Raw genomic sequence first — 22,064 nt, 5'->3', positions numbered from 1 at the left:
ATCCTTCTGGCGTTTAGATATGCACTGGTTATGTCGTTGTATTTGGTGAGCCTGTCCCGTTCTGCGCGAGCAGTGTTCGCTACCGTGCGAGAGGCGTTGCCCTGTTCGGCGCGGCGGGTCATGTCTCGCGCCGTCCCGTGCGCCGTCTCGTTTAGGTTCGGGAGCTCGTCGCCTTCCGTGGTGACGTGCGCGGGGAACCATATGATCCTCGAGCTCGCGGTTTTGAATCTGCCCGCTTTGGCCAGAATGGACAGGGCTTCTTCGGAGATTCTACCTTTGGCGTAACTCTTTACTGCCGTTTGCGAGTCGCTTAGTACGACTTCGCATTCCTGTTCTGTGAGGGGACAGTGCGATCGCTACTTCCTCCGCTATTTCCGAGTGTTTGGTGCATACACGCAAGATTCAATTGTCGCAATTGCTTGTGCCTAAATGCTGAAAACATGTAAGTAGTATATCACATGTATATCACATGTACATGTACATATCACATGTCACATGTACATGTACATGTAAGTAGTATACACATGTATATCCAGTGTTCTTGCAGAACACGACTATCCATTCGTTGAAAAGCATCCTCACCGCCGTTCTTCTTTTTTCGCTTCTTTTTTTTTTCGTAAGCAAAGCTTTCTTTGCCTGCTCTCCCGGTTTGGCAGCGGCAGCAGCAGCTGCCGCTGCTGCTGCTGCTGTCCAGAATGTTTCCAGAATTCTAGAATCTTTCAGAATTCCAGAAGCTTTCCAGAATTTTTAGACATTGCCTGTGGCACATGGCATAATTCTTGTCCTTGAGCTAGATTAGTCGAATAAGCAGACATTGTTAGTGTGCGGCATCGAAACACATATTGAAACAATTAACAAAAAAACTAATTAACTCCTTAATTAATTACTTCTTGGCCCATAGGTTAATTTACTAATTGCAGCCATTGAGTTTGCAAGGCGTATCCACTTAAAATTAATCTTCTTGATAAAACCAGCGTCAAGAAATCACTTCCCAAAGTGTGAGAAATCCAAGTGACGGAGTTCCAGTTACTTTTGTGCTTCAATGCATACGGAGCGTTTGTAAAAAAAAATGCGAAGTTTAGCCCGAAAAGCGAAGAATCGAGTTCGATAGCAAATTAGTAGACAGTTATGCGAAGTAAGGATAGTAGTTTTACCGGCCGTATAAAGTTATAAACATTCGCTTGCTAATTAAATTAAGAAGCATGGTGTCACGCGCGCACAAGAAAACTTGGACACATCTCACTCGATGACCGTGCATGCTCGCAGCCAAAATGCGGAGTCAGGAAGCGCGGCAGCAGCAGCGAGCGTATTGACCTTCGTGCTGTCTCTCGCGTCAGCGTGAACTAAGCGGCGAACACACAACGCGCACGAAGCTATCAGCACTCGGCGCACTCTGCCCCTAAAGCAGTTCACTTTCTAGATAAGACCCGCGCGGCACGACATGCGCAGTAGCCACCGGAGTAGAATGCCCCCACCTCCCTCCCCTTCCCCATGCGCCTTACGCACGATGAAGACGGCAAGCTCCCTCCTCGCTTTCCTCCCTTGCTTGTGCAAGACTTAGTCGCGTTCACTGGCTCACTCTAGCTCGTTTTCACTCGCACACACAGCATTCGGCGCGTGGCGACGGTGTTATTGCCCTTGGACTTCATACGGAACATCACAGCGACGGCGACGCCGATGGCAAAAATGCGCCCGTGGGTCAAAAGTGGATAAAAAGTGGATCAACAGTGCATTTTTACGGTGAGTTTGATAACGCATATCTCCAATATGGTGCCATTCTGGAAAATAATTCCAGGTGGATACGCCTTGCAAGTTCACTGGCTACAGTTCGTAGGCGCCGTAATGTAATTAACTAAGAATTCAATTAGTGAATATTTTAATGCAGTCAATATGTGTCTCAAGTTTTCATGTGAGTAATATCCGCCTCTCTGAATAATCCTGTTCAAGGACAAGAATTATGTTACGACATCTGAAACAGGGGATTTCTTGCAAATTCCGGGAAACTTAAATATGATCACCCCTTATAACCGCTGTATGCTAACCGACAAAGTAGTGCCAGTAAGCACACATCTATTCTGTGTAACAAAAATACATTTCTACATAAAACCTCTACATAGATTGTCGGCTCCTAGATTTCTCTAAAACACACCGAATTCTTATTGGGACTGAGCATTATATTTAACGGATTGTTTGGTGAATTTAATTATCTTCTATTGAGCTATTTGGTATGCGCCCCTAACTGGGCGTCTGTCCGGTTTCGGCCACTCTTCCAGAATGGGTGTGTGCCACTGTGACACAAGAGAAACAGAATCCTTAAATATAGCTAGATATGTGTCGTACTCTGCGCATACAGCTGTCATCAACCACGTTCCCTCGACGAGCACCCCACATCGACTTCGTCCGTGTGACAACGCTGCGTAGACATTGTCCGCGCAAGCTGTCGCCAGCGTTCTAACTTTGCCTCGGTAATCGCTACAAAGAAATTAATGTATAAGAGACGATAAATTCCAAAGAAAAAAACATTGGTGATAGTGATTTTCGAACCTACGACCTCACGCTCAGAGGCCAGGTGTCTTGCCCACTTGGCTAAACCAGCGCTTCCTAGATAGCAGGCCTGCGCACTCTGCTTTATGAATGACATCGTACTATTTGGACCGAAACTTCCATTGCCAAGCCCGGCGTGACGAAAGCGGTCACGTCAAAATAACCGCGCCTTACTCGGGAGCGTCCCTGTTAGATTCTATGGCAATCGGGCAAGGTAGCACGACGTCACGGATCGAAGTGCACCGGCCTTGTGCTAACAGGAGGCGTTGGCCAAGCGTCCCAACGCGCTCGCTTGCCCGCGAGGAGTTCATAACTCGAAGGACCGCTCAGCGGCGTTCAATTGCACATTACTGATTTCGCATTCACAACTCGTACATAAGAAGTGCTTAGGTGCCCTCCGATTTTGGTTTGCCCAAACACGTGTCGTGGTGGCTGGTTTTCTTTTTTTTTTTTTTTTTGCGTTCTGCTGCTGGGCACGAGGTGGCGGTGGTGCATTCCGACGGGGGCGCAATGCGAAAACCTTCTTGTACCACGCAATGGGTGCACGGGAGGAAACCCCATGTGGTCGAAATTAATCCATGGAACACTCCACTACGGCGTCCCTTATAAACAACTGTGCAGTTTAGAGACGCTGAACCTCACAAAATATGAAATTAAATAAAGGCTGGGATTTTATGCTCCGAAACCACGATATGATTATGATGCACGCTGCAGTGGGGTGACTTCGGATTAATTTTAACCCCTTGGAGTTCTTTAACGTGTACCCATTGCATGGTAAACGAGTGTCCTTGGATTTTGCCCCCATCGAAATGTGGCTGCCGTGTGCGAGGATCAAACCCGAAAATGAATAAATAAAATTATAATTACTTTCCCTCCTGAAATACATGGATTTCTTTATGTCGTCAAGCTGAGTTCATAGTTTATTTTTTACTTCGTCATGATAGTAACTGGTGACTGCGACCATCATACACTTCGAAATCACACACAGAGAGAGAGAGAGAGAGAGAGAGAAAGAAAGACGGAAAGCTAGCTTATTTTGAATAAAAGCTTAACGTTACTATACTTTTTCGACGAGTGATGTAACGGTGGGAGCCATATGGAAGAGAAGACATCAGAGCTCAGCGATACGGCAAAAAACAACTGACAAGAGGATAATAAATATTCTAATCACTCGCGTAGGAAGTTGAGGCAAATTAGATGCAAGGAACACAGTGGACCACTCAATTTGATCGCCAACTCAAACAATCTCGTTGATACAACCACAAGAGCGGTGATGGTGGAGAGAACAGTAGGCCGCAGCAGGTGATGTGGCAGTAGCGTGAAGAAAATATCTCTCACTTGCCAAGCTCGAGAGTCACTAGGAATAATGAAGGAACTGGGAACTAGCTAATAAACTGGGAGCGGGCATTACATCACGCAGCCAGTCTTAGCGAGCAAACTAACCCTGAATATATCCGCTTCGCTCTTTTCTCTTTCATAAAGTTGGCCCAACAAGTGACCCTGCTCTTGGAGGACTCGGCCCGGTGTGCTTGGTTCCCGGTAGGTTTTAACCGATGCGCACAAATTCGGGCGCTTTGGCAACAGCTGTATGCCCATTTTCTCCCCATATGCTTGTGCAATTCTGGTGGTTCGTTGTGACGCATATATTTACTGTCTTCCTCACAACACGGCAGGGCGGCAGCCACACGTTGCTGTCGCACTCGTCATTTTTACAGCGAAGCTGTATATGGTGAGCCGCTTCGTCTATCCGTCCGTCCGTGCGTCAGTTGGTCGAGTGTGCGCTGAGAACTCACCCGGTGCAACCCATGCGCATGCGCGAAAAAAAAAAAAGAAAGAAAGAGGTGCTCAATTGACCAACACCACCTAGATAGCGCAAGACATTTTTTACTCCGATCCATGACGTCAGGCTAACTGGCCCGAAATTTCCATTGACAAGGCTGGCGTGAAGAAAGCAGTGACGTCAAAATCGCTGTTGCCTACTCGAGAGCATCCCCATTAGATTATATGGCAGTCGGGCCAGGTAACAGGACGTCATGGATCGGAGTGAAAAGGCCTTGTGCTATCAGGTGGTGTTGGTTTAGCTGCGCCAGTAGTGACGTCGTTGCTCTCTGTCTCAGCCGAGCGCGCGCGCAGCACTTTCTCCAAGGTGGTTTCTCTCCGGCTCCGAAATGGGTAGGCCACTCGTCATACGTACTCCTGAGGAGCAGACAGCTTTCGATCAGCAACGCCGCGAGCAGAACCGGGAAAGAGCTCGTCTACGCCGTGCCGATGCTGCAGCCCAGGCACAAGAGCAGGCTTGTGCAGCCGAATGCAAGCAGCAACTGCGTACCGAGTGAGGATCCGGCAGCCTACCAAGCCGTCGTTTAAGAAACTGTCGGGATTAAACCAGCGATAAACACCCCGGTCCCACGTTTCAGCTGCTCTGGTTAACAATCTGTACAGAGTGCTTGGGCGATGATCGTTTTTCGGAAGAGCGTGCGCTGCGCGCTGTTAGTGCGATGCCATAGAAGATACAGAATCTTGTTGTGACATCATCACGTGTCGGGCTGACTTGTTCTGGTTTCAACAACACCCCTTGATTGTTCCTCCAAGTTCTTCTCTTCCTTCACGCCAGAAAGAAGTTCATGCAAAAGTCCAGCATATGCAGATGATCATCTGCAGAAAGAGCAAGCGAATTGGATGTTGGGAACGCAGCAGACCAACGGCTCTAATGACTGCGTAAACAAATCCAACCCGCATTGCAAGATGTAAGTACGGATTCTGTATATAGGAGCAGAGTATAATTTTATAGGAGCGAATCTGATGCTTTGAACGACACGTTTATGTGAAATTCCGTGATTCTTTTTGGCTTTCTCTCTCTCTCTCTCATATATATATATATACACGCGTATAATAAACGAGAAGAAAGGAGGTTAACCGAGTGGCCCGATTTTTATTGATCATGTTATGGGAAGCCAACAAACAAAGATACCAAGGACAACATAGGGGAAATTACTTGTACTTGCTGATTGAATTAAAGAAATGATAAATTAATGGCAATGAAACTGGAGGAAAAAAACAACTTGCCGCAGATGGAGAACAATCCCACGTCTCCGCATCCCGCGTGCGATGCTCTAACCAATTGAGCTACCGCGGCACCGTTTTCCCATCCACTTTTTTGGGTATTTATGTCCTAGTACTACAACTAACCTTGGGAGCGTGAGCCAGAGCCACCACTCGCAAGCCTTGGTGGCGGATATGGAACATCCTTTCTGCCGCATGCAGAAAGGAGCTCGGCAGAACCTATGTCGTCACTAAACTCACCATAGCGAAAATAGTGCCGATTCATCTTCGAGGGGCTTTCAAACGTCAGAAATTTTATGGAATAAATCAAGTTTTCATTGTGGCGGTAGCATAAACGCAATGTTCCCATGTAGAGGCAAATGTTCCTTCCCGCAATTTGGTTAGCAATCTTGTAAAAGGAGATTTCATATTTTTTTTTGGCTATTCTTAGCGCAGATGGTTTCGTATCAGTCCATTCTTTTGTTTTGTGCTTCTCGAAAAAAAAAATGATAAGGACATGCTTTATTTTCAGCTCACAAAATTGGCCGGGCAAATGAATACCATTTCATGAAGCAAATAGCTGGAGTTTCCTACCTTGAGACCTAGCAGTGACCTTGCCGCGCCGCTGCAGCAATGTCGTTATATGTATGTACCGTGTGGTCCCAGCTAACGTTAGCCTAACTGCTCAGCGAAAAAAAAAATAATAAAAGAACACGGTGCAAAATACAATGATAAAATCTAATGTGTTCCGTCATCAGAGGTCTGACGACCGAACACCGTAGGTCTTAAAATTGTATCTTGCAGCGTGTTCTTTTTTTTAAACAGCTTGAATAACGTTAGCTGAAACACCTTATGTAATAGGGGAACCGAGAGGCTCGATTATTCTCGTAGTAAGGAGCCAACAGACTACGAAGACAAGGCAAACACAATGAAAAAATATGCTAAAGAATGCATTGGCACTGCCAGTTAAAGATCGTCTCGAAGTGCTTGCTAGAGGCACGTTTTTCGGAAACTGCTGACTGGAAAGACAAAGTAATTCTTGCCACCCTTTAAGAGCGTATATCATGAAAGTTGAGCTAGTCTTAGGATTTCTGCTAAGCCAGCCATGACTTCTCTACATTTATGTCTCAATTTTGCAATTGCCACATATGCACTAAAACAACAAAAAATAAATTAAATTCTTGGTTTTACGGGACAGAACTAGATCTGATTATGAGGCACGCCGTAGCAGGAAGAATTAATTGTGGCCACCTGGGATTCTGTAACGTGAACCTAAATCTTAATACACGAGCGTTTTCGCATAGCTTGGATTATACGTAATGGACATAGTAGCGCGAGTTTCTCGAACAATTCTTTTTAGATTTGTTGATCAGTCTTTGCTACGTGAAGCACGATTGCTGCATTGAAACAGAAGGTGCTTATTGTCACATTCAGATTTTCTTGGTGAATGTATACCATTCTCGAGGCTTTGGTAAAGAGAACCCTGTACGGGGCTCACAGCATCACGTTTACCACGAACGCAGAGCAAAAACATGTTTGTTTCTTCCTATCTATGTTTTTTTTTGGCTGCGAAGATCCGATTTGTGCCAGCAAATGGGCCAAGTTCCATATTACTCGTTCGTCACGCTCGCGTTCAGACGCGACACATATAGCGTGAAAAAGAGCTGCCGGAGTGCGTACACCTGGGATCGATCCAAGTATGTACTGCATGTTCAAGAGAGAGAGAGAAAATAATGCAGAGAAAGGCACGGAGGTTAACCAGAGGTAGTTCCGGTTGGCTACCCTGCGCAGGGGGAAGGGTTAAGAGGGATAAAAAGAGAAAGAGAGTGGAAGGGGGAGATAGAAAGAAAGGGAGACAAGCACGAACAAAGCGCGTACACTACAGAACGGTAGGGGGCGGCATTCTTAGAGTCTGTCGTGAAGCCCCGTAGACCGCAAGAACGTTAATAGCGCGAATAAGGCCTTCAACGCGGATGTTCTTTCGGAGCATTGGCCTAAAGCTTTTAGTTCTGAAAGTGGACGATTGACCAGCTTGTCCAGTACCCTGCACATCACTTGTCTCTCAGCCCTGTATCGCGGGCAGACACAGATAATGTGTGCGAGCGTCTCGTCGATGTTACATGTGTCGCACGTGGGGCTGTCGGCCATTCCTATGAGGAAAGCATAGGCTTTTGTAAATGCAACGCCTAGCCACAGACGGTAAAGCATGGTCTGTTCACGTCGTGGTAATCCAGGCGGGAGGTGCATCCGTATGTCCGGAGACAACGAACGCAACCGACACATGGTGAAAACATTTGAGTCCCACAGGGGCAAAGTACACTCACGGGACATCAATCGCAGCCCAGCCGCAGCGTCTGATCGCGAAAGCGGAATGAAGACTCGTTGACCACTTTCATGTGCCGATCGGGCGGCTTCGTCGGCTTGGTCATTCCCGCTGATGTTACAATGTCCTGGAAGCCACTGAAAGATTATGTTGTGTCCCTTATCATAGCTTTGATGATATATGTGCCGAATTTCTGAGGCCAGTTGTTCATTGGGTCCGTGGCGCATTGGGCTTCGTATGCACTGAAGGGCTGCCTTGGAGTCACTGAAGACTGTCCATTGTTGCGGTGGTTTCTGCTTAATGAAATCAAGTGCAGCACGGAGCGCCGCGAGTTCTGCACCCGTTGATGTGGTCACACATGAAGTTCTTAACTTGATTTCCTCAGATTGTGCCGGGATGATGACTGCAGCAGCAGCGCTGTTGAGTTTTACTGAGCCATCTGTGTATACATGTTTCCGGAATCTGTGCACGTTGTGAATGTGCTCCAAAGTTGCTTGCTTCAAAGATTGCAATGGCGCTCCAGCTTTCTTTCTGACTCCTGGAATTGTCAGTTGCACTTGCGGCCGGTGCAGACACCACAATGGATCTGACAATCGTGAAGCGGGCGTAAATTCTGATGGCAAGTACGACTGATGTCTCACAATAGTTTTAGCAATGTTCAAGGTAAACATTCAAGCCACTATGCATAAACGATCTGATGATACTTGCATTGGGCACCGTCAAGCGCCGACGGTTTTCTGTTGGTGTCGTCTTCTGCACCTATACCACAGTGTCGATCTATAGGCCCGGTGCCTGTCACATTGGGGGACGTGCCCCACAGAGGTGCTCTCTCCCTTCGTTCCACGGGCGCTAACATTGCGCCGCACATACTGTCTACGCGATTTGCGTGTTCGCGATGCAAATTCTCTCCCTCCCCCGCCCCGCACAAAACAAAAATAAAAGAAAATAAACATAATAATGAATATATACGCTAGCTGTAGAAACTAACTGCGAAGGGCACTTCGCGATGCGCTTTCTGAAGCTCAATTGACACGACGGACCGAACTTCCGATCCAGTTTGGTAACAAATTCGACTTCGCCATGCCATTTGCTAGCCGCCTGCTTAGCTCAGACGGTAGAGCGGCTGCCTCGGAAAGGCGGTGGTCCCGGGTTCGAGTCCCGGACCAGGACGAATTTTTCTTCAACTGCGAGGCTATTCTTTCGAGGAACCCGTGTGGGTTTCCTTTGTAGCAATTGCTACGATTGGATAGACGTTTCGTTTTCTCTTAATTAGTTTGGTAACAAACACGCGTGACTTCGTGCTGCCGAATCAGGCCACATACGAAGGTACCGCAGACGATCTGCTATAGCGGCGCGATTTGTTGCAGCTCAGCCACGATCGCCTATGAATGTGCGCAATAAGCGAATGACAACCTGATGCATATACAAGATGCAGGCTACTTCAGCGCGCGGGAAGCCTCATAGCGTTGTCCATGCGTTTCCCCATTCCCTTTAGCTTACAGCACTGGATTTCACTAACTTTTCCAGCAGTAGGAGGGGTTATTCTCAAGACCGTGTGGGGAAGTCTCGAAATGTTGTCGAAGAATCGAATGCTCATAACATCTGTTCTTTGTAGTTAAGGCAAAGTGAGTAAATCGCGGCTAAGCTCGTTTAAAAAAAATAATGAAGAAAACTTAGAGTTGTAGGACAATGTAGAGATTAAGTCAAACACTATAAATACCACTTTCCAGCATCACGTCTCAAGCCATTTGCGCCAACCGGTAGGAGGGTCCGTACCTAGGATGAGTGACATCGAGTCATGCTTTATGTTTGAGCGCCAATTGGATCTGACCATCTAAGTCGGCTGCGCGTAAACTGATGGTTGCGCATCGTCGGTTGCTTTATCTTCCTTTTTCTTTTCTTTTTTTATTTTGTAGCGGATCAGTGTATAATCTGAAGGAGCAACTTCAATAAGGGCATCGCTTGTCCGTTGTCTCTAATTCACTTAGTGTTGAAACGAGGCGAAGGCCCCGACGACACAACGCGACGCGAATGGCGCCACCTTTGCACGTCACGCATGATTTCGCTTCGACCAGGCCCGTGGAACGATTACAAGCCGCGACACTGAGACCCAGCCCAATCGACTCCTGGATCTCTCTGTGATAGCGCGCACGATGAGCCTACGTTGCGAACTCCTTAGCCGGGATAAACAGCGCTCGCGGCATAAAAGTTTGCGCCCGCTCGCATTAAACGCCGCTGACTAGAGACGAGAGCGTATGGGCTCGCGCACCTCGCGCGGGACAGCGAGAGGCAATCTGGGCGCTCTGGAGGAATCGCTAAGCCCGCTGCTCATTGCCTTGCTTATCGGGGTCTGTTCGAGAGTAACTCCAAATCCCCGTACCCAATCTGTTTCGCGAGTACTGCTCCGTAGAAAGCTACGGGGGCGCGCGCGCGGTAAGGGAGGACGCGATCGCAATCTTTATTCGAGCGCCGTCTCATAACAAACGCATAAAAGATCCCAACCCCCTCGTCTCGCCACCCCCTTTGGCGGCTTACGCGCGGCATGATTTCCCCGAGGGCCGCTCGCAAAAACTGCCGCCTCGACGACGTCGCAAAAGACCGAGCCAATTTGCACGGTACGCGTTCGCTTATACACCGCCGCCGCCACTGCGCGTCCGCGTTTATCCTCCGCGACACTGCGCCCGCGAGCCATGCTGCAGAGGAGTGTGCAGGCAGGATGTTGTACATCGCGCGGTCTCTCTCTCCTCGCGGCGGCTCCGCGCACCGAATTCAAAACAGGGAAATCGCGTTTCTGGCGTGCTGCGATGACAGAAATGCGTGATTTAGGAACACGTCGAGGCAACGCGTGGGATGCACAGGGCAGACGGATAGGTGTTACGCCGCGACGAGAGCACTCGCTACGCGTCACTGCGGGGAGCGCCGATTGTTCATCCTGGTGTCGCTGACACCGTGTACAGGGCGACAAACGGAGCCCTCTGCCGCTGTTTATGGGATTTACGAGTCGTCCCTGAGGAAAAAGGAGCCAAGCTTGCGCGTCGCGCCGCGACGGACGAGGCTAGCGCATCGGGACGCAGTACGTGCACTCCCCCCCCCCCCCCCCCCGCCCCCTCCATGCTCGTGCTGCCCCGCCTTTAGCTGCAGGGGAGGAAGGCCTGTCGCCTCGCATCTGGCCTGATTGGGATAGACACTTTTTCTCCGTCCCGTCTGCGACTGTTCCTTGCTGGAACACCGCGCTCTGTTTCACGCTAAACGCGTCCGGCCAATCAGCGGCTGGTCTCGGCTAGGCGGCTGCCTCTCTCTTGGTCCCTGCCGGCGTCGCTTCCCGCGAACTGGCCGCTCTACCGGCTCTGCTCAGCCCGACCCCCTCACCGTCGACGAGAGGAAAAAGGCCGCTTGATCCAATTGTCCTCTTGCACCCTCTGGATTGTGTGCGAACTCGGGGAGGCGGAGCTCTTTGGCCCCCCCGTGCGAAACGGAGCGCCGGAATCGAAATGCCACATACATAAAACATCTGGTTATACACCGAACGCGACTGTTGCCGGCACCTCTTTTCTTTTGACACTCGACGAATAGTGCGCGCCAAGCACTGTATGGTCGCGTATGAGGAGCGAACCGAGCCGCCATCATCCAATAAGAGCGCGTGCTTGGAATTTGTGAGACTCGACGCCACGTGTGCGGCCTCAAAGAGGCTCTTCGCTACGGCCCCATATGAGCTCCGCGCGCGGGGCGTCGCATCTAAGTGGATTTCAGCGCCAAGCCGCGACTGCATAGTCGGTCCTTTAGGCGCAATGGCTGGTGTGCCGAGCGAGCCAAAGGGAACCGCCAAGCCCGACCAAACAGGATCCAACGACGGCGGCGCTTGTTTTTGCATACGCGATGGGCTCGCTCGTGAATCGCTTTTGGGAGCGTGCACTGCAAGGACTCCCATGAGGTGGCCGACTTGCTCTTTTGAGGGCCACCGCCAGTGCACCTCGCTCTATACGGATTGAAGCGGCGAAGTATGCTTGTTCGCACTCTGCCACCTCTGTATGCTGCCATAATGCGATGAAACAGAGCCGGGTTCTTGCGCCATATGGCTTCACAACACAGAGCCGAAAATGAGGCGGAGAATGTCGCGCTTTCACACGTTCCCTATGCGTGCACAGACCAATGACACAAGCGACGCGGACACCGGCAGCGACGCTTGATAACGGCGCATTTTTCCTGCTGGCTCCATATCCCTTCGAAGAAATTGAATGACGAAACTAATACTGGCGCAACATGTCTATTCTGCGCAGCCAAGGCAAGGGGTTAGTGTCCGCAACCATCGACCTTTGAAAAGGCTGCGATCTGCAAACGAACGAGATTTTTGTGAGAAAGAGACGTTTTTTTTAATATGTTCATTTATTCATTACGGCAGAGCTATCGCTCTCTACCCTCCAAGGTTCGGCGTGGCTGCTGCTGGTCGGTCTCTGGGCGGGCTGATATATTTCAGGATATATTTATGAAGTTTTTATGTGTTCCGAATGCAAGCTCCACACGGGCTTATATTAGCCGCATATGCTGACTTACAATGTAGTACCAGTGAACCTATCTCATCCTTTGCATAGTGAAAACAAAAAGCTATACATAATACCTGAACATATAATGTCCGCTCATTATTATTATAAATTTAAAAACAAAACAAGCTGATGATGGTGATGATGATGATGACTCACTTGACAGGAGATGGGAAGCGAGGCCAGGCTGGCAACTGCCACCGGAAAGGGCTCAACGCCTGCCTATACTCTTCAGAAAGGAGAAGACAGAAGCATAGAAATGGAGGATAGGGAGAAGGGGAGCAAAGAGGCCCATACGCATCTCAAAAGCACACAGAGCTCATTCGGTGTTTGTCTGTTTGAACTCCCGTGATTTAAAGATTCGGTATGTGCCACTGGGCGTGTGCCCATTCTTGGGCAATCCTCCAGGCAAGCGCTGCCGCCCCACCAATGGAGAACGATGCAGCCATCCGCCGTCTTCAGCGAATTAGTACGTTCTGTTGCCAGTTTTTTTTTCCCTTAGCAATGTAAAACGGGAAAGAAGTGCTACGCTTTCGCTTTTATGTCGTCAGTGGAGCAGTGAGAGGACCAGCTGGTCAGGTCAAGCACTGCGGGCCAGCCTCGACTGGTGGACAGGGCGAGACTAGCGCGGCAAGGGACAATGACATCCTAGGCAGAGGAAACACTCGCATGGGGACAACTAAAAAAAAAAAATACTTTCGTATGCTTATTTTGAGTAATGTTTGCCTGCTCCTCGGAAGTATGCCCAGCAGCAAAAACGATTAAATATACAAATACCTGCCGGTTTCAGATATATACCTTAGTAGGACACGATGCTTGGGCCCACGGAGCCTAGAAAATACCTCTTGTGGACCTGTCCTGGCCTTAGCCAGATCCGACGACGTTACCTGCAAACAGTCGGCCTTCATCCCACGGGACCACCGGACTACGATTCTTGGTCACGGTATTTATGATCCTTTCTTTTTCGAGATAAACTCGAAACAAAGAACACTCAAACATGCGCACACTTCTTGCTGCGCGTAATCTTAAAATAGAAATGCGATCCAGCCAGTATACTTCACGGTCGCACTTGGGTATTTCGTCAGAGAGTTTCTGATTATGCTGCTTTGAAACTTGAAGCGCTTAAGCGAGGCGCCGAATTCTTGAATCTGTGCTGTCAGTCACTGTTATGACTGCGTCTTCGCAAACCGTTTTGCATGTAAGTCTACAAACGATGACTAACAAGCGCCAAGAAAGAAGTGCGATGCGCGCTCAACGTTGACATCTTGGGCGTGCGACACGTTGCAGTGTTAGGTGCCACCTAAATACATAGGCCCTCTATTACATTATGCTGCGTGATATTGCAGATAATCTTTGCGCCGAAACGTTCAAGAAGCATGGGGAGCACTCGATTACTGACCTCGCTAAATCTTCAAGCAGAGCCCCAATGTGGCTGAGTATGACAAACACGGCCAAGATACAGAGCCTGAAATAGGAGCACCGAATTGGGGTATACTGCAGCAGCAATTCCCTCCGGAGCAAATTATAGTATTTGCCTTACAGTTGAAAACTTGTCAACATTCTCTATATACAATATTTCTCAGATGCTATATATAGAGATTGGACGTCTGATCTCTGATCTGGAAGCTGACAGCTATTATTGTCATCAACAGTTACTCACTTTCATCGTACCTCATTTGCACTTTATTCCCAAAATGCAACTGAATTTAAGACAGACACTGAGCTACATAGCAATATTTCAATGGATTATACAGAGTGTTCCAGTTAACTTTATGCAAGGCTTAAAAATACTCTGGGGTTGAAATCACAAAGCTATATCTTAGTAAGCGCTCTTTGCCATTGGCAGGCCGCCTGCACTAATAATACGTCCAGCATCAGGCATGCTGGAATTTCCCGTTACAAAAGAATTCTAGAGTGGGAGGAGGAGTAGATCTTATGAAGAGAAAGGAGGAGAAGTCGGCCTGGATAGCGGGTCTCTAGCCTGCTACTACTCGCTGAGGCAAGGGCAAGTGCTACATATAGGGGAAGATAGGTGGCAGGTATTCTAGAGTAAGAACATTTAATGAATACGGGCCGTGATGTATTATAGGAGGACGCGACGAAAAGGATGATGCTGTCGGCCACTTTGTGCATGGAGCAAATCACACAGTTTTTAGAGAGCAGCTCTTAGGCGCCCGTTCCTGCGGCGAGCGTCGGCGTCGTCCCTCGGCCTCTTCGTAACTGAGCGAAAGAGCACAGCGTAGGATGAAACAGAAAGCGCGGAGCGCGGATGAAAGACCGCGATAGCGAAGAGGGCGCCACGAGGAATGTAGAGGAGGAGGGTGTGGCGAAAGCATGAGAAAAAATGCGTAATGCCGCGTAAGACGGGCTTTACAGCGACGATGGGGACGAGATGGCGCCAGAGTAGCGCGCGTCGTCTGTCCACCGTTGACGCCACCGATACCATACATGACAAAAAAAAAAAAAAAAAGCTCTGCATGAGCGGAGGTCTGTCTCCGGCGGCTGCTGTGAATCGCACCCACGCACTGCATCTCGCAATCTCCCGCTTAGCTCGGCAGTCGTGCCACACTTCACTCCATTTGCAACGTTTAGCAAGAGACATATTGTCCGCGACAGCCAATATATCGCGAAATGAAAAGTATAGAGCTGCACTCAAATTACGCAATGGGGAGCATCGTAACCGTCGGTATTTTTCTTTCTTTCTCTTGAATTGAACAATTATGCAAAATAATTAATCCCCTCCGCAAGTTTTATATTTTGATACAATCTTCCAATGAGGCACTTGCAGAGCGTTGAAGAAAACTGTCCGATTTAGCAGTATTTAAATTCGAGTCTATTACGCAATTATACCGCGTCATAAAGAAAGGCCGCCAAATATGATAATAGCTACGTGACTACGCGCTTGCGCATAGCAATCGTGGTGCTCCCAAACGTGCCTCGCGTGAACCAATAGCTCTTTTAGCCTAGCGCGTTGTCACTGATAAAGTTACGAGACAGTAACGTTGTCTACAAAATTCACATCAGTGATTACCGTGATTGGCATCCACTGCCGAAAGCAACAGACGCGGTCGTTTACGATGGCGAAAGCAAAATGGAGAACCTGAAATCGCCACCAATACATTTACCTTGTCGTCGTCACAAAGGCCTGACACACGCAGCTTTACATTCCATTTGAAAACGGTGCAACAACAAGAGCTGCACTAAATAGCTCAATCCGTGCTGCGCGGGTAAAAAGTATACAGTTCTAATCATGAGGCCGGAGGAGGAGGGGCGACATTTAGCGCGCGTTACTTTAGGACTGTACTATATCATAAGCGCGAGAAAACGAATCGGATACAGACTCCGCTCAAAGCGCAAAAGGAAGTCTGTTTCTTTTTACACAAATGTGCACCTCGCTATCTGTGTCAAATCCACCCACCACGTGGCGCAGGCGCCAGCGTTCTCTTGTCGCGGAGGTACGCCGCAGGCTATATAGTGCTTATATCGCATAGCGGCATGCGCCCCATTGAAAGCGTAAGCGGACAAAAAAAACAGAAGAGAGAAATGTCAAAGGGTTGTTCACCAGGTATAGTGCAGTCGTTGAGTGCACACGCTTGAATATCGACCGTAGATTGAAGGTGTTATAAAAAATTACAGCACGGCTATCCTTTTCATTACGACAATCCCCGCACTAGTAAAACATTAAGCAGTAGCAATAATAAAGGAAGGACAGAAAACGTGTCCAAAGAAAGAAAGAAAGAAGAAAAACAGAGAAAAAGCTACGGTTGAATTTCTGAGACGCGGCGCGATGGCGTCAGGGTAAGATCGAAATGGAGACTACTCGTCTCTGTGACTCGTGCATGTATACGGAAAGTGCCGTGGTTGCTCGGTTTCGGAAGCGGAAGGCATCTGATCGCGCCGGTCCCTACTTCATACACTTTTAATGCTCTCCCCTTCGCCCCTTCTTGGCCAAGGACCCCGTGCTCGTTTCCTGTGGGTTGAGCGCCGCGTCCGCGCGGGAGCTTGTCGCCCAGTGCTCGACCGAGTTTTCGGCAAATGGAAGAGGTTCCTCCGCAGCGACGCCGGCGCCGTTTTGTTTGTGCGCGGAGCCGACCGCAGCGCGTGCGCGCAAGAAAAAAGAAAGAAGAGAGGGAAAGAGAAAAAAACTAGGAAAGAAAGGAGGAAAGAAAAGAAAATGACGAAGGGAAAAAATAGGGAAAAAAGAGCACGGAAGGGGGAAGAGGGGAAGCGCGCAGAGAGAAGCGTTAGGGTCGAGCCAAACGCGCGTTTTTGATTGAAATCTAAAAGTAATTTCCTGCACTACTGCGTCTCTCTCTCACCGCCAATGAAAAATGACAGCGTGTATGCGCCATCGTCTAGCAAACGCAGAAGAAAGAACAGGAAGCACAAACACAAGTAGAAGGAACCAAACAGAAACTAACCAAAACATAAATAAAGCTAAAATACAAACAGTTCTATGGGGAAAGAAGGGTAGGGTAGACGACGGCAAAGAGAAAACGAAAGATTAGAGGAACGGGCCGCCGTTCAAGAAAGAATGCATTATCTTCGGCCAAAACGGCACCGCTTCATTTATCATTGCTTCGGGGCTAAAAGGGAGGGGCGTAAGTGAACACGGAAAAACGTAAATAAACGTTTTTCTTTACTTTAGCCACATTTTTCTTCTTTTCCCCCCTTTTATCTCCGTCGGGCTTTGGGTCCCATCCAGCACCGACTGACTCTTTCTTTTTTCACCACTGATGATTCTCGTGCGTTGAGTTCCCTCCCAAAACGGTCCTCATTTGTTTTCATCCATCTCCTCGGGGCGCCGCATTTCCACTGCGCCTGCATGCAGAGCGGTGTGCGAGGAAAGGGCAAGGAGTTATATGCGCGCACAGCCTTTTCCCTCGTCTCCCCAGTTTTGCTCCGTTCGCGGTGGCTCCGTGGTGATGACTGATATGCAAATGTTTGAAACAGATGTTGCCGCATATGCGACGCCGGCCTATTTGTATATACGAACGGTCGTTAACGGCAATAAGAGAGAAAGAAAAACACCGCGACGCCGTCACACGTTTACACAAAGACGCCACAAAAAAGTCGACACCGAACGGGCAAATGTTCCAGACGAATAAACGCAAACATGCGCACGTACGAAATGAGATGCGAAATGTTTTTTTTTTTCTCAGGAGCTAATTCAAACAATCTTGCTGCTGCTGCCGCGACGGCTGTGGTTCGGCGATGCTGCAGCACTGTTCAGTATTGAGTGCGCGCGCGCGGTCTTGGATCCCGCGCGACGGATCGACTGAGGTCGTACTGTTTGTGACAGCAATATGCGCGGAGTCTGCATGACCGCTGTATTAGGTGACTGATAGGGAGAACCGGAACATTGCCCGCGCATTGGAAACGAAAACCGGAATTTTGCCCTTTGCGAAGTTGAGTCTTTTATACACGATATTGTCCGCGCATACCAGTCTAAGGGAAGATGTATGGATGACGAATGCGCAGACAAGCGGTGAAAATCATGAGACTATAGCGATGACACGTACGCTTGCAGGCGCACACATGCACGTACGCGCGCGCACGCACCCATGCGCACACTATATGTACTCTATATAGAAGTACGCCTACTTCCGTCCTGAGTGATTTCGACACTCAAGAGTAGCTTAATCAGGGCGCGTTGGTTCATTTTTCACACAGGAGCCTCTTGTCGCGCAGAAAACAAGGTCACAGACCAAGCAGTGTGTGTGTATTTTCGTCTGCATCCTTGTATCCTGTTCTGCAAGATAGAGAGAAACCGAGAGTGAGAGAGAGTTAGGTCGGCCTGAATCCAAGTTCTGACTTGCTACTCAGCGTTGGGCAACTTAGACGAGAGTTAAAAAAAAACAGCAGCCTGCGGTGCCAACGCCGCATTCCACTAATGTCCTGCGCGACGAGAGACCGAAGAAGCAGCCGCAACTACCAAGGCCGGCAGGCGATAGTGGTACGTGCTGCCCGAGCCAGCATGCAGCAGCACACTGTGGAGCTGGCTGGGGCACCCACGCCGGCTTCCGAGGGCGAGAGTGAGGGTGACGTTTCGTCGCGCGATGCCCTCTCACCTCACGAAACACATGGCGCGCAATGCAGGCAGTAGGTGTTGGTGCTCCCTTTCGCCCGTTCTGGCCCTTCTAGGCATGCTTGTGACGTGGCGCCGCAGCCAATGGGAATTTGTCGAGGCGCACTCGTGGCAATGCGTCTTGTTGCGATTCGCCTGCGACACGTGGTTTTGCCGGCGCGACTGCGGCGGGGCGGCAGACATTTTTGGCCCGATCGTCGTCGCCGCAACGCTCATCGCCAGGTGTTTCCAGGCGCGACTGCGGCGATGCGACCGCATAGGGATCATCCTCGCATTCCAGTCATTGTGCCCGAAACAGGCGATGCCAAAGCAGGGATCATCCTCTCATTCCAGTCATTGTGCCCGAAACAGGCGATGCCAAAGCAGGGATCATCCTCTCATTACAGTCATTGTGCCCGACCGGCAGCGCTACAACAGGGTGCTACGAGATCGTGCTCGACATGGTGCTACGGCATCGCTACAACAGGGTGCTACGAGATCGTGCTCGACATGGTGCTACGGCAGCGCTACGACAGTGTGCGTCACCATTAGCCCATTGTACATTCACGTGCTCGTCTTTTGAGGGGTTCCTTCTTGCCCTCAACTGCGAGAGTATAAAAACAGCTGCCCCCGGACGCCAAAAAAGAGGGCTCCGATTTCTTCTGTTGAGTGAAGTGCTCTCCCGTCTCTCTACTTCGGTCAAACCTGACCGCCAACTCTTTGCGATGTTAAAATAAACAAGTTGTTTCGTTGTTACCAGTCGACTCATGCTTTGCCGGGACCTTCGGATGCTTCCAGTTGTACCCCAGGCCGCCAGGCCAACGCTACCCTTGGGGCTTGCGACCCAGGTACAACCACGGGCGTCAGCGCCGAGTTCCCAACAGATCGTACCAGCGGTCCGATCCCAAACATCTGGTTGGCAGCGGTGAGATCACCTCCGACTTCAAACAACTGTCTGCCAGCGGTGAGATCGCGACAACGGAGGCCAGCAGCGAAGAGATGCAGTTGACTGTATGCTGAGCAGCTCAACGACGATCCGGGAGCAGTGCAACGAGCCCTGTGTGACGACTGGTTGCCTGCAGCGGAACGACTGCGCGGAATTCCTGCCTGCGAGGTTTGGTGAGTGCGGGACTTTCTTCTTCTGAGCTTTGCCAGGCTTTTTGTTAGTGTCAGAAGCAGAGCTGGTAATTGTGGTTGTCGTTGCTGCCGGGTTAGTTTGCGGCAAGACAATAGTAAGCAGTAGAGAAAGCAGCATTCAGAGCAGCCATGGATTTGAAGTCGTTGCGCAAACCGAAATTGTTGGAGCTTGCAAGAGAGTTGGGTCTGGATGTCTCAGACAAACTCAGAAAACCAGAACTGCTAAAGGCTATTCTTGAGTTAGAGGCTGAGGATGACGAGCTGTCGGAATGCCTTGAGACTATTGAAGAGAGGGAGACTGCAAAAGAAAAAGAAGAGCGTGAACGTAAAGAACAGAAAGAGCGAGAGCAACAAGAGCGTGACCGTCAACACGCTTTGGAAATGAAGCGTCTTGAGGTAGAGATGGAACGCGCTCGTAATGGAAGTCAGGCACACGGTGCAGGAGAACGCGTATTGTTCAAAATGACTGACCTGATGCGGCCGTTTAAGCTTGGAGAGGACATTGGTTTGTTCCTGGTTAACTTTGAGCGAACGTGCGAGAAGCAGGGGTTCTCTCGGGAAACGTGGCCACAGCGCTTGCTCACTTTGTTACCCGGCGAGGCGGCCGACGTAGTCGCTCGCTTGGATAGAGAGGAAGCAGAGGATTTCGACAAAGTAAAATCGAGTCTGCTAAAAAAGTACCGGCTGTCTGCGGAGGCGTTCCGTCGGAAGTTTCGGGAAAATGAGAAAGGCAGAAGTGAGTCATATACAGAGTTTGCGTATAGGCTTATGTCAAACATGCAGGAGTGGCTCAAAGAAGAGAAAGCGTTCGGTGACCACGATAAAGTTCTGCAGTGTTTCGGGCTAGAACAGTTTTATAGTCGGTTACCTGAGAACGTGCGATACTGGGTCTTGGATAGGCCAGACGTTTGTACGGTGGCTAAAGCCGCTGAGCTAGCCGAGGAGTTTGTGACGCGTCGGGCTCGCGGAGCTAAGGACGGTCAAAAGGGTGAATTTGGCTCGAAGTTTGAGAGGCCAAGATTCACGCCCATGAGATTTAAGGGGGACACGCGTAGTGACGATGCGAGTGAAAGCAGTCCGACCAAACGTAAAGAGACGGCGGCAGCCAAACGCAGAAAGCGGTTCGAGATGAGGCGAGCGCGCGTTTGTTATACGTGCCAGAAGCCGGGTCACTTTTCGGCGCAGTGTCCGGAAACAACACCAAAAGTTGTGTTTTTTTCAATAGGCAGCACTGACGAGAACATGAAGCTTCTCGAGCCTTACATGCGAGACCTCCTCGTGAACGGGAAAGAGTGCCGAGTGCTTCGCGATTCCGCAGCTACGATGGATGTAGTTCACCCGTCTTATGTAGAACCCCATATGTTCACGGGCGAGTGCGCATGGATCAAGCAAGCCGTGGAAGCTCATAGCGTGTGTCTGCCCGTAGCAAAGGTGCTTATTGAAGGACCTTTCGGAGCGCTTGAGACAGAGGCGGCAGTGTCATCTATGCTGCCACCCCAGTACCCGTACCTATTTTCAAACAGGTCCGATCACCTCCTGCGCGAGAAGGGACTTTTGTTTGGTGAAGCTAGTGTTCAGGCCTTAACCAGATCGAAGGTTCGGGAGCTCGCTGCAAAGGCGGTAGTTGCGGGGCCGACGTTATCAAACAACGAAAAAGGGTCAGAGGCGCAGCAAGCTGATATTCAGAGCACGCCCGAACTGAATAAACTTGAGTCTGTAACGTTAAAGGCGCCAGATACTGGAGAGGAAACGCCCGACGCGGGAAAGTTAGAAGAGCTATCTACAGATTTGCTCATCGTGCCTACGTCAGACGGACTTGATAGGTTGCTAAAAGTCAGCCGGTCGGCTTTGATAGCCGAGCAAAAGAAGGATGGCAGCCTAGAAAACATTCGCTGCAATGTCAAGGAAGGTATCGCCAGGAAAAATGCGCGTTTTGTGGAAAGAGGTGGAGTCCTGTACCGGAAGTATCTAGACCGCAGAGGAGTGGAGTTCGATCAGCTGGTCGTGCCTCAATGCTATCGTCAGGATCTGTTGCGCTTGTCACACGGGGGTTCGTGGTCCGGACACCTAGGAGTTAAGAAAACTAAGGACCGTCTCTTGCAAGAGTACTATTGGCCAGGGTGTTTTCGGGACGCAGACCATTTCGTGAGGACATGTGACACTTGTCAGCGGGTGGGCAAACCAGGGGACAAATCGAGGGCGCCGTTGAAATTGGTACCTATCATTACGGAGCCTTTTAGACGGCTCGTTATTGATACAGTGGGACCTCTGCCGGTAACAGCCACGGGGTACAGACACATTTTGACTGTGATCTGCCCAGCGACAAAGTTCCCTGAAGCAGTGCCGCTTAAAGAACTCAGCTCAGTTGAGATAGTTAATGCACTACTGTCCATATTTGCGCGAGTTGGTTTTC

At 49.6% G+C, this 22,064-nt stretch overlaps 1 long non-coding RNA gene across 4 annotated transcripts in view; it reads left to right on the top strand.

Moving 5' to 3' along the window:
* Positions 1-22,064, top strand: part of LOC142579873 (uncharacterized) — a 205,075-nt gene that overhangs the window by 150,102 nt on the left and 32,909 nt on the right. For 2 of the 4 annotated variants that reach the window (XR_012827483.1, XR_012827484.1), the window contains exon 4: positions 4,027-4,083. The exons of 1 other annotated variant lie outside the window; for it this stretch is intronic. This is a non-coding gene — a long non-coding RNA (uncharacterized LOC142579873). Of the gene's footprint in view, positions 1-4,026; positions 4,084-13,237; positions 13,391-22,064 lie in introns of all 4 variants that reach the window. One more of the 4 variants, XR_012827482.1, reaches the window with a different exon arrangement.

This window comes from Dermacentor variabilis, chromosome 1 (assembly GCF_050947875.1).
Source record: "Dermacentor variabilis isolate Ectoservices chromosome 1, ASM5094787v1, whole genome shotgun sequence".
Lineage (NCBI taxonomy): Eukaryota > Metazoa > Arthropoda > Arachnida > Ixodida > Ixodidae > Dermacentor > Dermacentor variabilis.
Note: the sequence above shows the minus strand (reverse complement) of the source record. Positions and strands in the feature narration are given on the sequence as shown.